Raw genomic sequence first — 24,322 nt, 5'->3', positions numbered from 1 at the left:
TAGGAGCCACATTTTTCTTTAACAATACATCATGAACATCTTTCCTCATTAGTCCTTTAGCGATTACCCCATCATTCATAATGGTAGCACATTATCTTATTGTATGATGTACCCTAATTTATTAAATCATTCCTGTTTTTAAAGACAACTGGGTTCTTTCCATTTTTTAAAATTATAAACAGAGCATTTTGTACACTGTCAATAATCTCCTTCATATGGTTTTTTAAAAATGAAGTATTGGATCAAAGTATCCATCCTTAAAATCGTTATGCACAGTGCTCTCTGAAAGGCTATTCTGATGTATGCTCCCATGACAATCTCTGAGACTACTAATTGCCCACATGCTCATTAGTCATGGGTATGCCGGGTCTAAATCATTTGCCAAGCTGATGGATAAGAAATGAATCCATTGCATTTTAAAAGTTACTTCATTTTGATTTTCAGTGAGGAATTGAATCTTTTTCATGTGTCTCTTGGCTATGTGTATTTCTTATCTCTCGTTCTACCTGAGGTATGTGATTTTGTGTGCCCTGGCCTCAGCATACATGCACATCACAGTGAAGAGCTTCAGGAAGTAAGTTATGTCTGCCCCAGTGCCTACCCTACCAAAGGAACCTTTATTAGTTGTCTACTCTGTGCTGGGTATGAAATTGTAAGGCTTTAGACACAAAGACACCGAACACAATGTTCCCATTCTGAAATGTTTTTAAAGTCTGCCATGAGAGACAAACATAACCCACTGGAAGATACAAATGATGTGACTAGCCATTACAGCGGCCTGAGGACAGCAGGGGCCCACCTTTTGTCTCTAAATTGAGAGGAGATGCTGTGAGGTCATCTCGGTCCTCTGTTATTCGATGTTAGAAGTGCTGTTTCTGATCTGAACCCTGATAATAAACAGTCATACCTGTACCAATGAGTCAAAGGCACTGGTCACTATTTTCTCTGTGCTCTTGCTTACCTCTAGTTCCAAGTTTTCTGGAAACTTTAGCAGTGACTCATCTCCAACTGTGACCACCCCAGAGTCACTGCCCAGACAAGCAGAGTTCTACAGAACACTGAATTAACAATGGATATTGGTGAGCAGAGATGTCCACACAGGCGTGCGTCTATGACACAGCTGTCATTGTGATGGGTGGGGTTGGAAGACACCAGAGGAATGGTGACATGCACAATGGTTGTCCTTGAAGCACTTGCAGGCTAGACTGCCTGTGGGGAAATGTCCTGGTGTGCTGCATAGAAGAAAGTCAGCGCTCTAGCAGAGGTGGCTGCCTATCACATTTGCCTCCATCAATGCTTTGCGCTCCAAGCTGCCCATCAGAATCACCCAGAGAACTTCAAACAGCATGAATTCTAAGGGGCCAGCTCTAGGGATTCAGATTCAGTTGACTAGGAAGTAGGTTCAGATGACCATGCCTTACAAAATTTTGCCAAGCAACTCTAGTGTGAAGCCAGAGCCAGAAGGACAGGCCTGTATACATCATGGGGAGATTTTCATAGAGACTAACTACAGGATTATTGACTCTGAGATTTAGGAATCTGTCTGTGTCTTGTCACAGCTTTGTCTCTGATTTCGTTCTTTCTATCTTTTTTTTAATGAGTGTTTTGTTTGTTTGTTTTTTTGTATGTGCACCACATATGGGCCTAGTGCTCACAGAGACCATGCAAGGGCATCAGATCCCCTGGAACTGGAATTACAGATGGCCATGAGCCACCACGTGCATGCTGGGAATGATACCCAGGTCCTCTGGAAGAGCAGCTAGAACTCTTAACTGCAGGATCATTTTTCCAGCCTCTCTCTAATTTCCTGTCTTTTTAAAATCATTCAAAGTAGGAACTCTCAAATCAGACTTGAGATTTTTCACTTCAAGGCACTCTTCGCCATCATGTAGGTAGCAGGGTCAGTCTGCAAAATGTAGAGTTTAGGCTCAGACTCCTTGGACTGTGTAATTGAGGCTGTGAAGGAGCATGAAGAAGATGCTCAGCCTCTGGGGGCCTCCCACTTACAACTGTGAGTGGCTTTAGCACTATTTCAAGGGTGTCGGCAAATTAAATGAGTTTCGTGATTCAGAGCTCTTGGGAAGTGGCAGGTACTGGTAAGCACTCCATACACATTCTTCTCCTCTTCTGAGAGAAGGTTTTCCCAGAGTCAAGCACTTCTTTTTAGAATTGTTAGTCTCCATCACTCTCTTCTCATCCCTCATATCACTGATTGAACTCTGTGTGTTCTCTGATTTCCTTTCATTTGCCAATTTTCATCTTTCTCAGAACGCATTGACCATGAATGTAAGCAAAACCCTCTGACATTCCACTGGCTTGGCTGGGAATGGTCACCCTGGGTAGCCTACAAGAACAACTTTTCAGAGGGCTTTGATTTGGAAGCAATGTAGAGACAAGTATGTGGGCTATGGAAAGATGTAGACTTTTGGGTCTCAAAGTCCTTCATACTAATGAATCCCACTTTCCTCTTTCATGAGCTGTAGATTATTTATTTATAGTACTTATTTTACGGACTTCTGAGAGAGAACAGGAAATCGTGTGTCTTCACTACCTACAGCAACTAAGAAAGGCAGGTGTCTTTAGGGGAAAGCTTCTATAATAAGTCACCTCAACCTTTCCTCTGGCTGCAGCTGCAACCTTTCTGGGGAGAGGAGTTAAGCATGCCCCAAAGTATTCCTGTCTACCGTCTTTACAACACCAGCTAAGATGTCCATAAACGTTCCTGTTTGCTGCATTTCCTTCTTGAGCTCTGACCTTAAACTGAGCATGCCTAGCAATGTACAATTTCAACTGAGCATTCTTGGAAATAAGCCCACCCCTACAGTACTTTCCCATGTGAATATTTAGGGACTCGAATAAAATCACCATACATTTTTTTTTTTCAAAGGCTCTTGCTTTCAAATAACTCCTGGGCTTGATTTACCTGTTTGGGGTGGTGGTGGTAGGGGGAAGGGCATTTTTGTTTCTTAAGCAAATGGGAGAAAATTTTTATCTATCACCCTGGGATTCACACAGGGAGCTGGTCTGGAAGGAGAAAGAAAAGGCAGCTTTGAGGTCACCCTCCCAGGGCCTGCTGTCTCCTGGAATGGAGCTGTTGGTGCTTCGGGGGTGAAGTCTCAGCCAAGGACTTACATTAAGAACATGCTTCATCCATAAAGCTTTCTCTCCAAGCCACAGTAGATTCTCCCAAAAAAGAGGGTTTCCCAAGACAAGAAACAAGTAAAAAAGATCAGGCTCTGACATCTGGTCATCCGGACTCTGTTTATTCATCTACAATATGGGTTTAATCCATGCAGGTCAACCTGGGGAGTGGAACAGTAAAATGACACCTGCATGGGCCCAATGTAAACTCTGTGGGGCTGGGCCACTTGGGACCCCGAGAGTCCTGAAGTCCTGGGAGTGAATCTTATGTAGGCAATCCCCAGAAGCTCACAGTCTAACAGATGATGAAAGATAAAGAACATGGAAAAGAAATGGAAAAAGATGAAGAGAAAAAAAAATAACCTTTTCTTTCCGATAAGAAACTCAGACCAATTTTCCCAGCTAAGGAAGCTTAAGCGAGTTTTTAAAAGTAGGATTCTGCTGTATTTGGATGGGCAGAATGGGCACCCACACACCTGTGTGTGTAAAACCACCCGCACCACTTTCTCAAGAGCATTGATTGTTGTGGCTACTAGCAGAAGGGATGGGAGCAGCAGCCAAGTTCCCTAGAGTGGAACAGCAGAAAGACCGTGGGCAGCCGAGTCGATCCGACTCCAGCCTCAGCAGCAGCACTTTCAAAGTACCCTGCGTAGCGTGTGGCAAGGCTCCTGTTTCCAGCCCCACACTTGCACATTTGCACTCTGATCAACCGTGTGATTGCCAGATTTTGTCAATTCTCATTTCCAAGCATCTAAAAACGGTGCCTCGTCTCTCCACATTATCGCGTGTCCTGACCTGCCACCCAACCCCTCACTGCTGACGTGAGGCTCACCTTCTTCTCCTTTGCCTCCTCACCTCCAGCTGCCTACAATTCTCTCTCGGCTGTTGATCTCCCTTCCTCCATCACCCCATTGCCACCAAACTCTAAGTGCATGTGAGAGCCTGTCCCCCACGCTGTGAGAGCTTTCACAATGGCCCCTGTTGCAGCACAAATCATTCCAGTCAATGTCCAGGCCTTGCACACTTCTAGGGCACCAGTCCTGCCTCCCCCTCCCACTTCCCTTAGGCTTCAGCATCTGCCAGCCTCCCTCTCCCATGCCCACACCAGCTCCATGCTGGCTTCTCTGCATGCAATGCCCTTTCCCAGCTTGTCCTCAAGAGATGGCTCTAATTTAATTTTCTTTGAAGGCCGAGTTTAGGTCTTTTCATCCTCTGAGGAGTCTTCTTTGACTTGCCTTGGAATATTCACAGTAATGGATCCAGCTCTTCCTGAGTCTATTTACATATCTAGGTGAGGCTTAGTGGAGATGGGGTCTATTTATCTTTACACTCAGATCCAAGGCTGTGGCTCAACATGAAGTAGGTACCCGAATACAAGCCTAGTGATTAAGTAAATGAGTTACTGAATGCACACACAGCTTTATTCAGAATGAAACTGCTCACTGTGGTTCCTTTTGGGAAGAAATAAAGAAACCAATGATCATACATTACTAATCTGTCCAGTTGCATCCTTGGCATCCCCCCCCCCCGGGTATGAAAATGATTCAATGTTGCATTCACGTGTGCCATACTTTGGGGTGGGTTTTCACAACAATGGGTTGTTTAACCTCTAGGATGTGAGAGGATCCCAGGTGAAGACGAGACACTCAGAACATTATGTGAATATGAGACACTCAGAACATTCTAGTTTCTGTGTAGCTTAAGAATCTGGTGAAAAGGTCAAAGGTATTCACGGAGGACCCACAGGAAAATGGAATCCACAGCTACTTTGGAAGAGGAGCTGGAATAAGGAAGTAAAAAATATGGGTTGATAGATACTGGGCCAAGCTATAATTTAATCAGCTTGAGCCTTTGATCCATATTACCAATGCTTGTTTACGTAAGGACAGAGTCTTCAGTCTCTACATTGTTTAGGACAGGGGCATTCCTGCTTCCCATCACACTGTGACCCCAGATTTCTGAAGATGTTTTTTTATCAACCACAGCACCCCATCCTGCCTGCCAGCCCTGAGTAAGGCCTCATGATTTTTCAGTGCATAACATTCCAAGGGGTATTAGAATTTGCCAGAACTGGCTCGTGAAATACAACCTATTTTCCATCTATCTTAGTTACTTTTGCTGTGATAAAACACCATGACCAAATACAACTTGGGGAGAAAAGGGTATATTTCATATTACTATCAGGTAACACTTCATCCCTGAGGGAACTCAAGGCAGGAACCTGGAGTCAGTAACTAAGTAGAGGCCTCTAAGGAACAATGCTTACTAGCTTGCTCCACTGACTTGCCTATAGGCCAGTCTGATGGCGGCATTTCTCAATTGAGAGCCTCTTCCAAAACTACTCTAGCTTATGTTAAGTTGACACAAAACTAACTATAGCAGGAAGCCTGGATCTGCACGGAGTGGAATCTGTATGACCGGGCAACACTGAGCAGCCTTTCCTCTGAGCTCTAGGTTCCATGTGCCTCCTTCACATCTGCTCTAGGATGTCTCTGCCATTGTGAAATCAAACTCTCTTGCCCAGACTGGTCTTGAACTCGTGATCTTCACTCATGACTTTGCCTCCCAAGCACATGGATTGCAGGTGTATACCACCACATCTGGCTCCTTCTCACTTTATCAGCGTCAGCAAAAGTCCCCAAATATGCCCCACTGTGTCACCCTAACCACCTCCTAGTCACCCTTGGTTTTTCTCATTTTCTTACCCCTGCATCTACTGCATCAGAAAATCTTAATGATTATACTCATCATTGCTAAGTGCCAATCTTCCCCCTCCAGTCATTCTTACTTAGCATATGTCATGGTAAGCTACCTCAGCCATTTCAGTTGCCCCTTACACTCTATTCCTAATGCTTAAAAAGCACAATTCAATTCCACTCCTAGGTAGTTACCCAAGAATGATAGAAACATAATCTATAGGAATCACCATGCCATAGTTATGCAGGTTTACTCATACTTGCCAAAATTGGAGACAACCCAAATATTCATTTTTTAAAAACCCTAATGGACAAGCATGTTGTATACTAATAAGTGTAATATTATTCAGTTAAAAATGAAAAAGGCGTAGTGCTGATACACACAACATTCATGAATCTCAGATGCATTATGCAGAGTGAAAGAAGGAAGACACAGAATTCCAGTTTGATTTCGGTTGCTGTAATAAAACCCTGAATAAAAGCAACTTCTAGGAGGCACAGTTTATTTGGCTTATGCTTCCCTGTTAGAATATATCATTGAGGGAAGTCAGGCAGAAGCCCAAGGTATGAAGCTGAGGCAAGGAGACAGAAACCATGGAGGAAGGCTGCTTGCTGGCTCCATCTAAGCTTTGGCACATGTTTAGTTCACTGTCTTATACAGCCAAGGACTAACTGCCTAGGGATGGTGACACCCATAGTAGGCTGTGCCCTTCTGCATCACATAATAATCAAGAAAATCCCTCACAGACCAATCTGACCTAGGCAATTTCTCAGTGAAGGCTTTCCCTCTCAGGCTACTCTAGGCTGTGTCTAGTTGACAAATACGGCTAACGGGAACACACAGAAAAAGAAAAAGGTAGGACCACGTGAATGTCATTTTTCACTAATGTCGGATAAGAGGTAAAAACAGCCATTGCCTCCTGGATTGGAGAAGGAGGGAGGGGTTGACAAGGTGGAGACGTGAGGGAACTTTCTGAGGGGAAGGTGTTCTGTGATAGCAACATGGGCTTCGTTTGTCAAAATAATACAGCCAAGATTAGTTCATTTCGTTGAAGTAAATTTTACCTCAAGAAAGAGAAAAATATAACTGTAAAAAAGTATAAACAAGTGGGAGGGTAGCGAGTGGGTGGATTTTTTTAAATGACGCAAGAATGGTAAGCTGTGAGCAGTTGTTGAAGCTTGGTGATGGGCATAGGGAGTTCATTCTACTATTTTGATGACTTTGAGTGCGTTTTTGCAATTTTCCATCATGCTATTTTAAAGTCTAAATCAAATCATGCCTCTTTGCACCTTAAATCCATTGAGTGGTTTCCAGTTGCTTATAAAATAAATCTGAACTATGTGCTGTGGTTGTGCACAGTCTGGCTGCTGAGCATGCGTGCTCCCTTCCTCTCTCCTCGTTCCCTTACTGGGCTCGCATTCTCATGGACTATCCAAGAAACACCTACATATGCCAACAGCCATTCTGATGGGCTTCTCCAGTCTCCACATGCTTGCCTCCTTCAAGCCTTCAAGCCTTTAGGAAGCCTTCCCAATGGGCCAGTTTGGGTCCCTTGCTTGTCTATTTCCTCACTAGGAGATGGAGTCTGTGAAGACTGTCAAGAGGTATCTACTAGCTGTCATTTTACATAGAAATCTTCAGCCATTTCAGCTTATGGAGCTCTGAGATTAAGCATGTCTTTTTGTGTCTCTCTGACTGGCACCAGGGGCCATAGTACCTTTCAAGTCTGTGGAACTGAGCAGAGGTAGAATGGGACCTGATGTCTTGCGGGGCATGCTAGCTGCTTTGGCATGTTTTGAGTCCATTTGGTGAATGAGCTTGTGTGATCTGAAACTCTGGGAGTCTTCTCAGAAAGGCTGGGAGTGAGGAGGAAGCTACCAGCCTGGCTTTAGCAGCCAATCTTTATACTGCCTGTAATCTTGGGGTGGGTGGGGGAGATGTGTTCAGCATACATTGCCTGGAGAGAGCACTGCATTCCAAGTCAGCATGTACAAATCTCATCCTGGCCCTGCACTATGTTTCATAGTTCTGAGCAAATAACAGCCTCTCTGAGCTTTGTGTCCCACATGCTTCAGAAGATATCATTGATATCAGTGTTTCCCAAATGTAATAATATTGTGGTTCATAAATGATTTGAGAGAGGAAAATAAAATGCAGAAAGGGAAAAGAGAGAATGGGTTCAAACACTGTTAGTATGGCAAGAAGACGATAAGTAGGAGAAACAATTTGGCTAGTCAGCACATGTATGAGCTGTTAGGAAACAAGACTAACACACGCCTAAGGTTATTTACAGCATTCTGTGGCAAGAGACTCTGGCTTGCTGCTTTTTACAGGGCTGCAGTGCACACAAAATCCAAGGAAATGCACTCAGGTCAGAGTTACTAGCTCTTGTTGTTCACAGTCCCCTAGGTTGGAATAAACAAAGGTGACACAATGGAGGATGGATGTCTGGTGTGTCCCTCCATCCTTGCCGGTGACAGAGAGGAGAAATGGCAAGCACAGCCAGAAGAGCATACCAATGGCATGTACTAGTTGCACACAACTGTCTTAGATTCATTTGAATCCTTAGACCTTAAAGATGGCCATCTTCCAACCCGAGTGTCTGTGTATGCTTCAGCAGGTAGGGTATAGAGCCAGATGGCTTGGGTCTGAACAATCTAAGTTTTCCCACTTCCCTGCTGCTTGACTTTGAACTCACTACTTAATGTCACTGTGGATCAAATTCCTTTTTTTATACTACACTATCCTAAAATTAAACACAATCTGTGACATCATCAGACAGATTCCACAGGGGGAATGTGGGTAAAACATTTAATGAGCAGCCTGACACACAGTATGCACTCAGCAAACGTCACCCATTATGAAGATGGCTAATGCTGTGGGAATATTACCTAAGTGGAAGCAATCACGACTCAGGCTTTGCATATAATCTGAGAAATCATTTTGTCCTCTTCCCAACACACTATATTTATCATCAAAAGTACCAAACATCACCCAGCACTGCACATTTCAGAGGGCAGTATGGTGTGATGCGCCAGCTAGGGACTGGGAGGCTATTTCTGTTGTCTCCAGCCCAGGCAGCTCTTACAGAGCCTGATTTTTATGAGTGTGTAAAATGCCTTGTGGACACATTAAACTTAATATATGACCATAATAACAATGGAGCCACCAGCCCGAGAGAGAGGGGGGGGGAGAACAACCAGGGAGAAGAGAATTTGAAGCATAAAGCATGGGCAGGAAAGCTTTCCCACAGGTGGTGGACACAGGCAGTGGGGAGATGCAGGGCAGAGGATATACCACACAGCTGGGAGCAGCAAGCCCTGTGGAAGGTCTTTGGCCTGTCTCTCTATGTTCAATGCAGAAGGACAAAAGGTAATATGGGAGCAGACACAGAAGAGGCAAGGAGGACTAGGGAAGTGTGGCTCACAGCATCTCGAGCTCCAGGGACAGGGCAGGCAGAAGAGGTGAACTGAGTCCAGCTCTAGAAGACGGTGCCAGTGGAGACAATAAATGGATCATTTGTTTGGTCCATTTCACAGGCTGTGTCTCCAAGAGTGGCCATCATCACTGTGCACATGGATTTAGACTAACCAGGAGCAGTCTTCAAAGAGATGGGGTATTCTGAGCATTTGGATGGCAGCATATCCCAGTGATGGGAGCAGTATCTAAAGGGAGAGACTTCAAACATTTTGATTTCTGAATCATAAAATGGAAGATTAAATAAAACACAGAAAAGTCCATGTTGTATGAATGTAGACAGCTATGGGGAGGTACTGTGGACTTTTAAGAGGTTGATCTCTGGGAGGTCTTTAGATCACTAGGGGCATGCTTTAAAGGATACTGTGGGTCCTGGCAGGCTTCCTGAATGGTGTTGCTCCACCATGTTCCCCAGTGAAGATGGCCACCCTTGCCGCAGGCCTAAAATAACAAAGCCTCCTAATCTCAGCCTGAAAGATCCAGAGCTGTGAGAAGACAAAACAGCCCTTTTCTATTTATTAGTTATTTGCCATGTGCATTTTGTTATTGCAATAAGAAGCTGATAAATATATAAAGGCAATAGTAAAATTTCAAATGTTTTATGGTCTAGAGACAAGAAAAGTCTGGAAGGATGCATGGTGATTTTTTTTTTTCAGCCAAAAGCTTGCTTCAAACAGTTTTCTTTATAGTGAAGCTGAGCATTTCTATAGCCAGTACTCTGGAACTATTTGCTGCCAGCAAACTGATACATGTATGTATGTACAGATGTGTGGTCAGTCCAACAATCCATCAGAATAAGAAGCAGGGCTTCTGACCTACCAGTCTCAGCTCCATGTCTCAGTACAAGTGAAATATATTCACATAGCCAAAAGTCATGATTTACTTAGTACACAGTGGTCTTCAAAGTTAATATGGACTTTTAGCTAACAGAAGGAAAAAATAGCATATATTCTCAGTTAACACTCATATACACAATATTCAGAAACTCTAATCAATTAAAATTTTGCCCTGAAGATTTCCAAAGTTTAGTTATTTTAGAGTACACTTACTTGTCTTGTCTTTTAGCACAGATGGAGGACAGATGACTGTGTGCAGCAACAGCTTCTGAATTGAAACAGTCCATCCTGGAGGGATGCTCTTAAGATTCAGGAAGTAAACAACTCACAAGTCTCAGGAAGGCCCTGAAACTTGCAAGATTTACAAGACCTCTTCCTTCCCAAAACTATATAGGCAGTAAGGACTGCTAGGAGAAAGGAACCTCTTTGACTTGCTGAGAGTCATGCAGGAGGCTCCCAGGTTGCAGCTCTTAAGAGTTTATTACTCATGCTGGGGTGGAATTTTCAGTGAAGCACCTGCCCTTTGAGTCATCCATGTTCTTATAAATAACCCCTCATACACATTCCTGTAAATAACCCCAATAAACTCAATGGTTAATGAAGTTGGACTTTTGGTGGGATAATTTCTTTGGTTTGTCATTGGAGTCTTTTATGGAGTTAATAGATGCTTCTCCACAGAAGTCACACAACAATGCTCTAAGCTCTAGAGAGAACATCTTCCAGTTTTATTACTTACTAATTTAAAGATATGTGTCAGGTGCAGGAATCCCAAAATGAAGAAAGAGTGAACCTTCCCATCTGAAGGATACCAGACTTCTTAAAGAGAATGGATCTAAATAATCCCCGAATAACTCAGTAGCTTTGACTTAAATAGAGCTCCATATCTAATGAGATGATTTTACATTTTTATGTACTCTGATCATCTAGACCATTTTAAAGGTAAGGCAACTGAGTCAGGCAGTGGGAGTTCTTACACTTATCTAATCAGCGGTAAGGCCTAGAGCCTGCCAGGTGTTCTGGTAACAAACAGATCTACCATGCTATGGCTCAACTGCTTGAGGATGTCAAGTCCTGGTGCTGGTAATATTTGAATTCCCTAGACAGAGGAGAGCTAAGGAGATTAGAAGGAACCCACAAAGCCAGTCTGCTTAATGCCGTGGGCACATCTGATAAAGTGTGGTGGGTTGCAAGTAGAAAGGTGAAATTACCTCTCTCTTTGCTGCAGTTCTTGGCAATTTTGGTCTTTCTGGACTAATCAACCAGAACCCTAGAGTTTCAAGAATGCATTCACACTGCACTGCTCTCAAAGTCAGAAGTGTGTCTTCCTCCAAGTCAGAAACAGGGAAGTCAGGCTTGATACATGCAAAGAAACACCCAGCGGCACACCCTGTTGTTGCTCATTGCATCCTACCAGGGCACATGCAGCAAGAAATTGCAAGGAGGAGTTCTAGAGTTTAAACTCCAGCCATCAACATCATGCTCCCTTTCTTCCTGGGTATCCTCTCCTTCTGTCGAGTGCCCTCAGCATCCTCAGCTCCTCTTCAACCTTTGCTCTGTATTAGAGAGATTGAGCATCACATTTCCTCCTGATGGCTGTGACATTAAACACATCTTAGACCTGCTTCCTGCTTCTACAGTATACACCTTGAGGTTGGGGTATGTATAGGGTACTGTTTCTTCTTGAGCAAGTGCCCAGTAGGTGTTCAGTAAGGGTCTTTTGTGTTTAATGAAATAGAAATGAAAATCGAGGTCAAGCTTGTTCTTCATGTTTTACCATGAACTCATCAAAGGCACTTCTTTCTGTAAGATGGAAACTGGTACAGAGAGCCAAACCTGCTCAAAATGCAGAGAGCAAGTGGCTGTGGAGTAAATACCTACACCTAAGGCTCAGAGAAAATTGTGAAAGAGAGAACACAAAGACTGTGAACAGAGAACTAGGACACCTGCTGCTAGGGAGTATCCCCTAGATATGACAGGGGAAATGCACCCATGAAATCTCAATAATGTACGTAATGACAACAGCAGTTGACATGCCTGTGTGGAAGAGGGGAGGGACTCCACAAAGTCTTACCCTTAGGTGAAGAGCTACAGGAGATCCATGGCTGCTGAGAGAGGAAGAATCAGTTTCCTCTGGGGATGAGCCAGCTCCTGCATAGGTTCCCCATTGTCATGTGGTTAGCTCTAGACACACATACATCCTGACAACGCTAAATGGACATAGTAGGTTGTATACATATGATATAGATGCAATGCTCATGTAAGAAATTCTAAATATATATGTATACATAACATATACACATACATGTATGTACCATATACATATATATGTATATACTATATATATATATATACACACACACATATATATATATAGTAAAAATTCTGCAACACAGAACAAGTCCACAGGACTCTACCTCTAAGCTCTTTTGACACTAAGACTGAGCAAACAGAATATTCCAGAATCTTGTAGCTAAGCAGCTGCGAACACCATGTCAGCCTTCCTGCTCAGAGAAGTGGGCCTTTCTGGATCTATGTGTGTAACAGACCTGGCCCTCCGCTGCAGAAGCCCAGCTGATGCAAGCCTCTGGATGGTGAAAATAGCTTGCTTTTCTGCCCTTCCACGACTTGGTAACAAATAATCTGTGCTGCAGTTTACACATTTTTCTGGCAATCATAAACACTTTTCTTATGAGGGAAGATGAGATATCCTGTATTTTCTCCCTTTTTCTTTCGGAACCTGTTCTTGGCCTTCAGGAGCACGGAGAAATTACAGGGCTCAGCACTGGGATAGGGACCCAGAGGACAGTCATTAGATGGAAAAGCATCGAAAGCCGTTGCTCCTTCGGCATCTTGATGCTTTTGTCTGTGTCCTCTCTTTTATGTGCTGAGCTGCGCTGGGTTCTGGAGACCCCACCTCTACTTCGATAGTCTGGGAGATCAGTGCGTAAACAGAACCTCAGTTTGTGAGAAACAGAAAGCTCGCTGGTCCTGAATGAACACAGAGGGGGGAGTCATTACCTTTGCTGGGGGCTGTCCATATTGGATTCCCCAAGGAGTCAGGCTCTCTGCTGAGGTTTGAAGGGCAAGTAGAACTGATCAGAATAAAGATTCAAGATAGAATCTTCAGGCTGGAAGGAATGGAAGATTCCACAGCATACAGACTCAAAATATTATGGTGTGGCTAATACAAGATGACAGATCTGACTGGCAGATGAGAAGATAGTTGCCATGGTGCTTTGGAGCCCTGTTGGGGACAATAGGTGTGATCACACAAGACTCAGGAGAGCCAAGCAACCATAGACAGCAGAGAGGGCCAATGTGAGGGCAGTGGAGAGGGTGGGTAGGAGGAGGGTAAGACACCTGGAAGGTGTGTTCTACAGCCCTGTAGCCTGCCCCTAGAGATGGAGGATCCAAACCCTTGGGACCCACTGTATCTAAGTCCAACTGAAGAGGGTTCTCCCAAGACCCCAAAGATTCCCCATGTCAACGTTATTGCCCAAAAAACTACCACAGCATTGTCCTAAGTATCTTTTCTCTCCTGGAACATCACAGACTAGGATCCACCCATTCAAAGGGACAATTGTAGCCACATAATCTCTTCTATAGAGAATTGGCAGAAGTATGTCAAATTTTCACGTAAGAGCAAAGCCCTGGAGTAAATTAAAATGGGATCTGAAGACAGACCACATAAATGGATGGTTGTCCACTGTGCAGCTGGGCTGAGAGCTATTCCATCTCTACCTGATATTTGGAAGGAATAGTGTTTCCTCACACCATACTATCCTCTTCTATGACCTTCTTAATTCCTTTGAGCTGAGAGGGAAGGGGGTGTGTTCCAGATTTATGCATGAAGGAATCAAGACAGAGAAGTGATATGCCCAAGGCCACTGAGTTTATAAGTGCCTGAATAAAACTGCAGATCCAGCTCCTGATTCTCATGTCTTTCCTAAGAGGTAAGGCTCTGAGGATGTAAGGAAGGTCAGGTAGGAGATAAGCTGGCCCAGCCCCAGTGCTGGAGAGAAATCAGAGATGAGTGGGATACTTTCTGAGCATCTAGGATTGGTTGCATTGGACAGTGCTGTGACTTCTTGGAAACTTGTAAATCCAACATCATCATTTAAACTGGGGACTCTGGGACTGGGCATGCAGCTCCATTGTAGAGCTTTCCTAGCATGCACAAGGCCCTGGGTTTTATCTTCAGCACCGTATAAACTGGTTTGCTGATGCATATGCTTATAAAGCCAGCACTCAGGAGGTAAATGCAAGTGAATCAGGAGTTCAAGTTCATCTTCAGCTATGTAGCAAGATCAGGGTCATTCTGGGCTTTCTGAGCTACACAAGACCCTGCCTCAAAAAAAAAAAAAAAAAAAAAAAAAAGAAAGAAAGAAAGAAAAGGAGAAGAGAAGAAGAAAAAGAAAAGAAAAAATTAAACAAAACCCATAAACCAAATAATTGCAAAAAGAAATTTTAAGGCCCCAGAAGAGGCACTATTTGCTTAAGGTCATGTAACAAGTTAGTAAGATTTGGCATTCATTTCTATGAACCAAAGATTAGAAGAAGGTGGGAAAATAATGTCACATGTTCAGGAGAGAGGATTGCAGGGAACCTCAAAACCACAACCTTGGGGACCAGCTAAGAGAATGAAGATCTATCCTAGAAGAAAGAGAATCCATGAGGGAAACGTGGCCTTGAGAAAGGTCCATGAACCAAGCTTACTATAGAGAGACTTCAATTTACCATAAGGGTTTTCTAAGACTGGGACTCATCTAACCCCTGGAGCTGCTGTAGCAGAGAGACTTTATCTTGGCAAGGGTTCAGAATCCTGATGCCAATTGGGGTGAGATGTAAGCCTCATATCGGTTTGAATGATTCTTTCTGACCCAGAAAAGCAAAGGTTCTCTTACATGATTCATTGATTCCCTGGAATACAAACTTCATCTGAGTGGAGTTCATGCTCACTTCCTCTATGCATTTTTCCCAGTTCCTGGAACACAGGCTGACTCATAAGCCCTAGAGTGGCATTCACAGTTCACACAGGCGTGTAAGACTGAGCTTAGGCATCCCAGCCCCTTGAGTAGTTGGAGTTCTGGAGTAACATCCTCCCCATTGCATTTTACTGGGCCAAATAAGCCAGCTGAGCTGCATAGAATGAAGAGACAGATGATTCAAACACAGTCTTAATGTAAAGACCTACACAGTCATACAGCAAAGGGTGTGGATACTGACATGAGTGATGTAAGGAGATGGGAGAACTAAGTTTATAGAAAGACATACAAGATGAGAATTTAGATGACTTCAGACAGCTAAATCTGGCTTTATTTAATGCTGGAGATGTGGCATCTCTAGCTTAGGCCAAGCCATGCTAAAGGCACAGGACCTAGCCACTCAATGACCAGCGTTCAGGAGAATTCCTGCTCTGTGCTTCCAGCTGGGGTTTTTTGTAGCTAAGGACAGGAAGCGGGGACAGGGGATTTATTAGGGGCAGAATGAGGCAGTTAATTGTTTTCCTTAAATAAGCTGATTCTGAAACAGTGGGGTCTGCTGCCTCTTTTTGGAGTTGGGGTCAGCTGCTTGGCTTCGGCAAACCCCCAAATAGCTGGGGAATGAGGACTCAGTTTTAGGGCTCTGTCTTTTGGAAAGGAGAGGTTCTTTTAGGTGGGAGAACCTAAGCCATTTTTTGCATTTAAACACTCCGGTCTTTCTCATAGATAGTCATAGATTGTCTCAAGACTGTGGCAAAGACCAAAATCAAAGCCAGGCTTTGAAATGATAGAGTTCTGGCCAGGAAATGGAGCCAAGGGGCTGTTAGGCCAAGATGTGGACAGAGGTTTAAGGATGTGGTAGCTGAAGGATTATAGTGTTTGTAGTGGTGGGATTCTATGGCTTGGAGACCCAAAGCTCCATGAAAATGAAGACCATTATTGTTCACTAGTGTGTGCTTTGTTTCTACCAGAGTGGGTGCTCACTGAATATGGTAAGTGACTGGATGGGTGGAACACATGGTCCTATGTGTGTCTGAATGAGCGAGTGCTCTCAGGGTTGGGATGGTTGAAATGGGGAGCTGCTGTCAGTTTGGAGGGCTGGTTGAGAACATGAGCTTTGGGACCTTAGTTATTTTAGCTTAAATGTCACCTCTGCTACTTATTAGGTGTAAGGTTGTACTTAATATTTTTGACCTTCAGTATTGCAGCCTGTAGAGAAGGGAACTCATAAGTGGGTCCTCAAAGGTTCCCTTTAAGGTATAAATGAGGTGGCATAAATAAATTCTGTAGCCCAGGGCTTGGCATCAAAAGTTTTCAAACACTCGTGACCTCAGATTAGTAGTGGGGGGTGGGAAGGAAGGAAGTCTGTCCTGGGAGTTAAGGTAACCGAAACTGAGTTCTACAAGGAAAGCTGACCCTGAGAGCTTGGACAGCAGAGTTAAATCTGTACGATGTTCGCGCAACAATCAAAGACAAGAGAGACTCTCACAGAACGTTATTGGCAGTACAGCAGCTTTTGCTGTTCTATACCCCAGCTGCTCCGGTTCCATTCAGTACCTCACAAAGCCATTTGTTTTTATGATTTTCTACCTCTGCATCTTTGAGAAAGAGTAGAAATCAGGACTGGTTGGGAGTAGGAAGCTTACTGTCCAGAACCCATCAGCAAAACTGTGTTAAAGGCAGTGCTGGCCTTGGAGGAGAGAGATGGAGCCGAGGAGAACCAAGGTGGTCTCTGTACCGACAAAGGGTGACCATGCATCTCTGTTGCCAGCCTGACTGGATTTAGCACCACTTGGACTCCACGACACTGGGTGTGTCTATGAGAGTGTTTCCAAAAAGACTCAACTACAGAGCGAAGAGCCAGCCTGAGTGTGAGAAGCTTAGAAGTCAGCTGGACATTTACAGGGGAAATGTTACCATCCATCTTTGGAACAAGGGTGGTCTTGAGCCCATGTCTGAGGAACACCTGCTTGGCATTGGCCAATCAGCACCGACTAATTCCCACGTTAACATATCCCATGACAAAGGAATGTCTTTGTAAGCTAGGTTCCTAACGATCTAGTTTGTTTGTGTGTTTGTTTGTTTTTGGATACTATGCAACCTACAACCCAATATCTTCCCCTAATACATGCCTGTCAGTGCAGTTGCCGGCCCTTGTAAGGCTGTGCACCGATCATGGGTCCCTCTGTAAGTGTTTCAATTACCCATTGTTCTACCACAAGCTACTCCAACATTTAGGGGCTTCAAATAACACGTATTTACTCATTAGTTGGTAAACTGTCCCAGACTCAGCTGGGCAGCCCTGCTCTCTCCTGTGGCTGAAGGCACCCCGTCACAGCTGGAAATCCAACATGGCTCCATTCATCCATCCAGTGACTCAGAGCACTGGTTGGAACATCTAGCACTCAACGGGTACCTCTGTGTTCACACTTAGTCTCTCTAGCATGTGGCTAAGCCTCTTCACATGTGGTATGGGACTCTTCTAGGACCAAAGTGAGAGCTTTCTAGTTTCCCAGACTCTAGACCTCAGACTGGCACAGAGACACTCCTTCCGTCTTCCACTGACCAAAGTAATTCCCCAGGAAGCATTGGTTCAAGGGAAAGGGACCCAGACTCCACCTCCCTATGGGAAGAGAGGGTTGTGAAAAATTGTCAGAGGTCTTAAGTATTAGTTACATTCTGTTGCTGTGACAAAATTGTAACTTAAGAAAACAAGTTTTTTGGTTTTTTTGTTTTGTTTTGTTTTGTTTTTCTGCTTCACAGTTTCAGTCCATTATGGCAGGGAAGGAGTGGTGGCTAGGCAGTGGGTCACGTTGCATCCACAGACAGGAAGGAAGTAGAAAGAAATGAATGCTGACATTCAGCTCACTTTCTATTTTTTGTTCAGCCCGGGACCCAGCCCATGAAATGGTGGTCCTCACACTCAGGCTGGCCCTTCGCTCTGTAGTTGAGTCTTTCTGGGAACACTCCCAAAGACACACCCAGTGTTGTGTGTCCAAGGGTGCTAAAGCCAGTCAGATTGGCAACAGAGATGAACTCTCACCCTTTGTTGGCAAGAGACCACTTTTGGTTCTCCTCAGCTCTCCTCCAAGGCCAGCACTGCCCTTAACATAGTTTTGCTGATGGGTTCTGGACCACTTGGCTTGGCTTGGAGGGTCGCAGCATCTCTGTATTTTCTTCACTTGCAGAGGATTAAGTGGAAGTCCATTTAGTGGAAGTCGCTTTATGAAAGTCACAGGGACAGACAGCGTTGACGGGACAGTGGCATTGGACTGGTGCCTGCACCTTGCCTCCTCATTCAGTGTTCTGGAAATGTCTCCATCAGCTTCCTGGGAAAGATGGAAATAAATTGAACACAAAGGTGGAGTCCCGTAGAGAGTCTCTGCAGGTCGAAGAGAGGCTCGGAGTCAGGTGCCTGATGTGAATGAGCCCTCCTTGTCTTCTGTGGAGGCTTTGGGCAGAAGGAGCAAGTGGAGAGCTTGCCTGCTCTGGGAGGAGTTGAGAGTGGTAACAGTAGCCCTGGATGACTCTATCATTAGCCTTATTCTGGGAGGGGGGGGGTGTAGCCAGACAACTGTGGTGCAAGTGCTAAGGAGGGGCCTAGGGTGGGTCTCAGAACCTTCCTGGGTGCTAGACAGGGTGCGGAACCCTGGGACACTCAGCTTCCTGGTGTCTTCAGAAACAGAGGCGACGACGTCACACAAACATTCATCCCCACATCAGCAACCAGATGGACCTTCAGCATCGTTTTCCATGTCCAGCTTCCTGTGTGACCAAAGCTCCCCAAGGCATTTGAAGGGGAGGGGGAAGCTGAACAACTAAAATGGCCCAGAAGAATTGGAAGTCTCAGTTGGCAGAACACTGTGACGGAGCAAGGCCCCAGTCACAGCTCCCAGACATATCCCAAGATCCCACTCCTTCCAACTAGACAAATGGATTCACTAAAAGATCATGTCTTCTGGGGGATCCCCAAGTGGAAGAGGAGTAGAGAAACAAGCATGGGGTCTCCTTTCTGAATCTCCCCCCCTCCTGAAAGTTCTACCCTTCTGACTCCAGCGAGTTGGGCTTCTGCTGCAGTCATCGGGATTAAAGTGTAGCCTCTCCATCAACCCTGTAAGGAGCGCTTGGCAGCTTTCAAAACGGGCTTCTTCCCCCTCCCCCGCCACCCTCCTCCTGCTGCTGAACCATAGCCACAGCCTCTTTGTGGTCCCAGAGATTAAGGAAGGAAATTTGACTTTTTAATTTTTTTATTCTTGTTCTTCCTTCCTGCTTCATTAGAACCATGTTATTGGCCTGAAATACTGTACGTAAATGATGCTCCAGGGCCCATCTGGAAGGTGGATTCTCGGGGGATGTAATTATGCTAAGCGAGTCTCACTGGGGACGGTGCAAAAGGATTTAGCTCTTACCTATGTCTCCTCTGGCACTGCATCCTTCAGTTGTCACCAGGGGACAGGCTGCTATCCCTTGAGACCCTATCCTACTTGGGGTGTGTGTGTGTTTCAAGGATATAGCCACTTTTATCCCGAATAAGCCATCGTATCAGTATAATGGAGATATAATTTATCACACCTTTGTATGTCCTTGGGTTGGGGGTATTCATGCCTTGGGGGCAAGGTTAAAGGTCACCACAGAGAAAATGCAACTTCAGATGATGGTGGAAACTGTGCTGTGTGCCTTCCATATGGAATTAGAACTTGACCCTTTTTTGCTCCGGTGATTGGGCTGGGAGGGAACCTGGCTGTGGAGGTAGGGACTGTGGCTTATGCCCTTGATTCCAGTCAAGGTCAACGCCTCAAAAAAACGTAAATCCAAGATGCACTGTGCACCTAAGCCTTTGCCCTCATTTGCAAGAGGGCCTCTCACTCCTGGGAGCCTTCTTTCTCCTCTATGAAAGGCAAGTAATCACCCTCACCCCTTATCTCAGAAGAGTGTGTGCAAGTGTTTTGTAGTCATTCAAATAAACATCGCTCCTCAGCTCCTCTGAGCCACTGGGTGTGCGGATTAACTGAGTTCTCACCCTTCGGGGAACACAACCTTGCAAACTTTAAGCTATCCAGCGTTAAGCACAGGCAAAGAATCCATATATTTAGTATATATGTGAATCACAGAACAGGAGAAAAAACCACCTATGAAGTCAAAATGTCTTGGTGTATGTGCTACCTGGCCACAGGACCTCAGACGGCCCTCCCCTTCACATCACACCTTCCTTCTCCCACTCTCCACACTCCAATCCCAGCTCCTTTCTTATTCTGCACCCTTGTTATGGGTTATTGTTTTAGTCCCAACAATACTGCCTTTTATTACATACTATTCTGATAACCTTTACAAAATAAGGCATGGGCTAAAGCATGGCAGCTATCTAGAAAACGGAGCCATCCTAAGTACATGGTTAATGCATTGCAGTAAGATGATGTGGCCATAGATAAGTGACATGGATCATGACAGACAGTGTCACCAGCTTCCTAGGGGCCCCTATGACACCTCACCCCCAGCTCCTTGACCTCTTCCTTAAGGTTTTGGTCTCCTCATCTCCAAGGTGACATATGTGTGTGAAATCGTATGCTATATATAATTTATGTTTAACAGGAGTAGCCTTACATTTGTGAGAATCATCCAGGTTCATATGTGTGACTATATTCATTGTTGCTACTGTATAGTATTCTGTAATATAGACATATCAACACTCATAAATGCTATAAGCATTTATGTTTCCTCCAATTTGAGGCCATTGTGAAGAGATCTGCTGTGTAATTTTTGCTAATATCTTTAGAAGGGCTTCACTGTACTCTCACAGGCATAAATGAACAACATGCTAAGCATACATATGGTGCACAATGTCTTAAGTCTTGGCATATACTGACAAAGTCACCACTGTGGCCATGAAGATAGCCAGTAAGTTTATAGTCATTCAAAATGTGCATGTGCCCTTTTAGAATTCCTTCCTCCTGTCCTCTTCACAGCCCACCTCTGTCTCTAGTCAACATTAGCCCGCTTCTGTCAGTATACACTAACTTTAATTTTCTCGCTGTTACCAGGATAGGATGATAAAGTATGTTTGTACTGTCTTTAGTCTGAATTCTTTTGGTCAACATAATTGTATCCTTTGTGTGTGTTTGGCTTTTTTCCCCCTGCTTAGTAGTATTCCATTTTCTTCATATACCAGTTTATCATCCCCCCCATTGATTGGTACTGTGTTATCTCCAGTTTGGGACTCTTACAAACAAAGCTATTATGAATATTCACATTTAATCTTTTAGGGAAACTATGTGTTCATTTTTATTAGGTAAATGTGTAAGAGTGAAATGGCTGTGTCAGATAACAAGCACAGGTTGGAGTTTTTCAAGAGTGGCTCTGCTGATTTCCAGAGTGGCCACACCACTTTACACAGTATTATTTGAGTGTTTTGGTTATTCTGGATACTTAACAAAAACATGGTGTTGCCTTCTTGATTTGACAAGAGTGGAAGCTCTCCGGACTTTTGCTTTACAATTTCCTAATGGCTGATTAATGTTGAGCACATTCTCGTCGTTTCCGATGAACATACAGAGGTGTTTCTGTTTGGGATGTAACTCTCAGGAGGACAATTCTTGGTCTTGATAGACGTTGTCAGCTTATGTTGGAAGGGATACTTCAGAGTGAGCGATGCTGCAGGCAGGAGGTTGTGGTACATATAACCTTTAATATGTCCTTCCTGAGGTCCCTGTATCTGCATCCCAACTAAGCTACAAGCCTGGAAAACAATGACGTAAGCATTGTAACTCTATTTTTACCCCATGACCCCACACTAAGTGCTATCCATGTTGGGAGATGAGAAGAGCTAGCCTGGTTGGATGGTCACCTCTGTCCTGGGTCTGTACACTCATTCACTTCCAGTGACAGATATGGGGACACACCATGTTACAGCTGAGTGACAGAAGCTCAGGGAGAAAACACATTTTCCCAAGACCTCGGAGCTCACGGTCAGGGGAAATGGAACTTATCACAAATTTAAGGCTAACAGTCCTGTGTTTCTGTTACATACCCTGTCTCCCTTGGATCAGACCATCTCCCGAGTGCTCTAAAAGACACATCTGAGTGATGGTTTAGAAGTGTCTTGGAGAACCGTGCTAAGAGGCTCTTGTCATGATTCAGAGGTACTGGTTGTGTTTAGAAATTCCGTGCCAAGCCCCCTCTTCCGTGTTGATGGCCTCCTCTTCCCCTGCCGAGCATGGCGAGCTCCTCTGCTCCCATTTGTCTTCTCCTCTTGAGTCCCTGCTTTGTGCTCCACGCAGCGCAGGCCCCTCTGGTTTGTTGATGGTCAGGCATGTGCTTGCCCACTTCCCGGTTCACCGGAGATGCCTCTTAGGAATGGCAGCTTGGGAATCTCAGCACCATCTTTCAGGGATTGCATGACCTGCATAGACTACTTCACATCTCAGGGATTCTGTCCCATCACCTGTAAGCTGGTGAACACACTGGCAGCTTTGGCAGCTTTGACAGCTAGGGGGATGGCATGACGGGCAGTTAATTGGGTTAAACTCTTGCTATGTTTCCTTGCCCACGTTGCATTTGTCAGTTCACCCTCAAGCTTACTAATGTGCTTCAGGGATGACAGAAAGTACCTCATCCCTAAAGAGTGGGAGGTAGAGATGGGGATGGTAGGAAACCGGAAGTCACCTTCCAGAGCACTTCCAGCTGTTGTCTGCAGCACCACGCAGCTTACAGTAGCTGCTCTGTCACTTGGCAGCACTGGGGTTTCTAACAAGTCACACTATCCTGTCTAAGCCTGTTCCGATCTTGGAAATGGGTAGATAAACACCTTATCAACCATCTTGCAGACTGGTACTCTGTGTGGTGCCATCAGCACAGACAGCTCACTGCTTACGTGAACTTGGGAGGAAAGCCCTCAGTGCCTCTGATCCTCAGTGGTTGCGCTGAACAAGATGGTCACACTTATCTGGGCAGAGTCTGTTTTTTGAGGTCTCAGTCTTCTCAGGTTGCTTTGACAAGATAACGCAGACCAGGTGGGGAAACAGCAGACCCTGTTATCACAGCTCTGAAAATCTCTAACCAGGTACCAGTTGGTTCATATCCTACTGTGAAACTCCTCCTGCTTACAAATGGCCACCTCCTTCTTCACTGTGTCCTCTACGGTGGAGAGGGAAGAGAGGGCTCCTTCTGCCCTTTAGTAAAAGGCCACAGTCCTACGAATGTAAAATGGGGACTTTTATGGCTATGGAAGAGGGAATGGGAAGGGGGGATGAGAGAGGGTAACGGAGGTTTGGTAATGTCACCAAACTGTATTACGTGAGTGTATGAGAGTCATAACAAAATTCACAACTTCATACAATTAACATAGGCTAATAATAGAAAGAGTAGCTGGGCCTGTAATCTTCACTCTGCAGGAGGTTCAAACAGGAGGGTCATAAAGTTCAAGATCAGCTTTGGCTGCAGAGGAAATTCAAGGCCAGCCTGGGTGGCATATTGAGATTTTATATGAAAACAAAACAAACAAAACATTGTTATTTGGTTGGTGCACCAGGGAGGTGGCTTTGTCAGCAAAGTGCTTCCCACATGCACGAGGACCTGAGTTTGTATCGCTAGCAGCCATGTAAAAGCCAGGCATGTGTCTGTAACCCCAGCAGTAAGGAGGCAGAGACAGGCAGATCTCTGGAGCTTGTTGACTGACTCAGTAGTTAGATCTGTGAGTTCCAGGTTTGATAAGAGACCTGGTCTCAAAGACTAAGGTGAAAGGCTGGAGGAAGCGCTTCATTGGGTAAGAGGTTTGCTCTGTGAATGTGAGGACCTGAAAGAGAAGTGGAATCTGGAGTCTTCACATCAAAAAAAAAAAAAAAAAAAAAGGCGCACATACCTGGGCAGGCCTGTAACCTCAGCACTGGGGACTTGGGACAGACAGACAAATGCCAGGGATTTACCAGCCTAGTCAACATAGTCAGTTTCAGGTTCAGTGAGAGACCCTGTCTCTAGGGAAGATAACCAGTGTCCTCCTGTAACCTTCATAGGTGTGCACACACACAAGCACTCACATGTACACACACACACACACACACACACACTCACAGAGGGCAGGGAGAGAACAAAAGAAAACACTCTCCATCAATTCTGGCTTCCTCGTGCACACAAGACTGAACCTCCTTGTGTACACATGCAAAAAATAAGGATTGGTAGCATATCTTAGTGGTAGAG

General features: G+C 44.7%; 1 protein-coding gene and 1 long non-coding RNA gene across 2 annotated transcripts in view; both read left to right on the top strand.

Annotated features, from left to right (window-relative positions):
* Asic2 (acid sensing ion channel subunit 2) overlaps positions 1-24,322 on the top strand; it is a 1,069,830-nt gene that overhangs the window by 75,964 nt on the left and 969,544 nt on the right. The window lies entirely within an intron of this gene.
* LOC131917494 (uncharacterized) lies at positions 1,220-2,878 on the top strand. Its single transcript, XR_009380681.1, has 2 exons — positions 1,220-1,396; positions 2,484-2,878. It is a non-coding gene; the product is annotated as an uncharacterized LOC131917494 (long non-coding RNA).

The sequence above is a fragment of the Peromyscus eremicus genome, chromosome 8a (assembly GCF_949786415.1).
Source record: "Peromyscus eremicus chromosome 8a, PerEre_H2_v1, whole genome shotgun sequence".
Lineage (NCBI taxonomy): Eukaryota > Metazoa > Chordata > Mammalia > Rodentia > Cricetidae > Peromyscus > Peromyscus eremicus.
The sequence above is the reverse complement of the archived record's forward strand: the minus strand, read 5'-3'. Positions and strand labels throughout refer to the sequence as shown.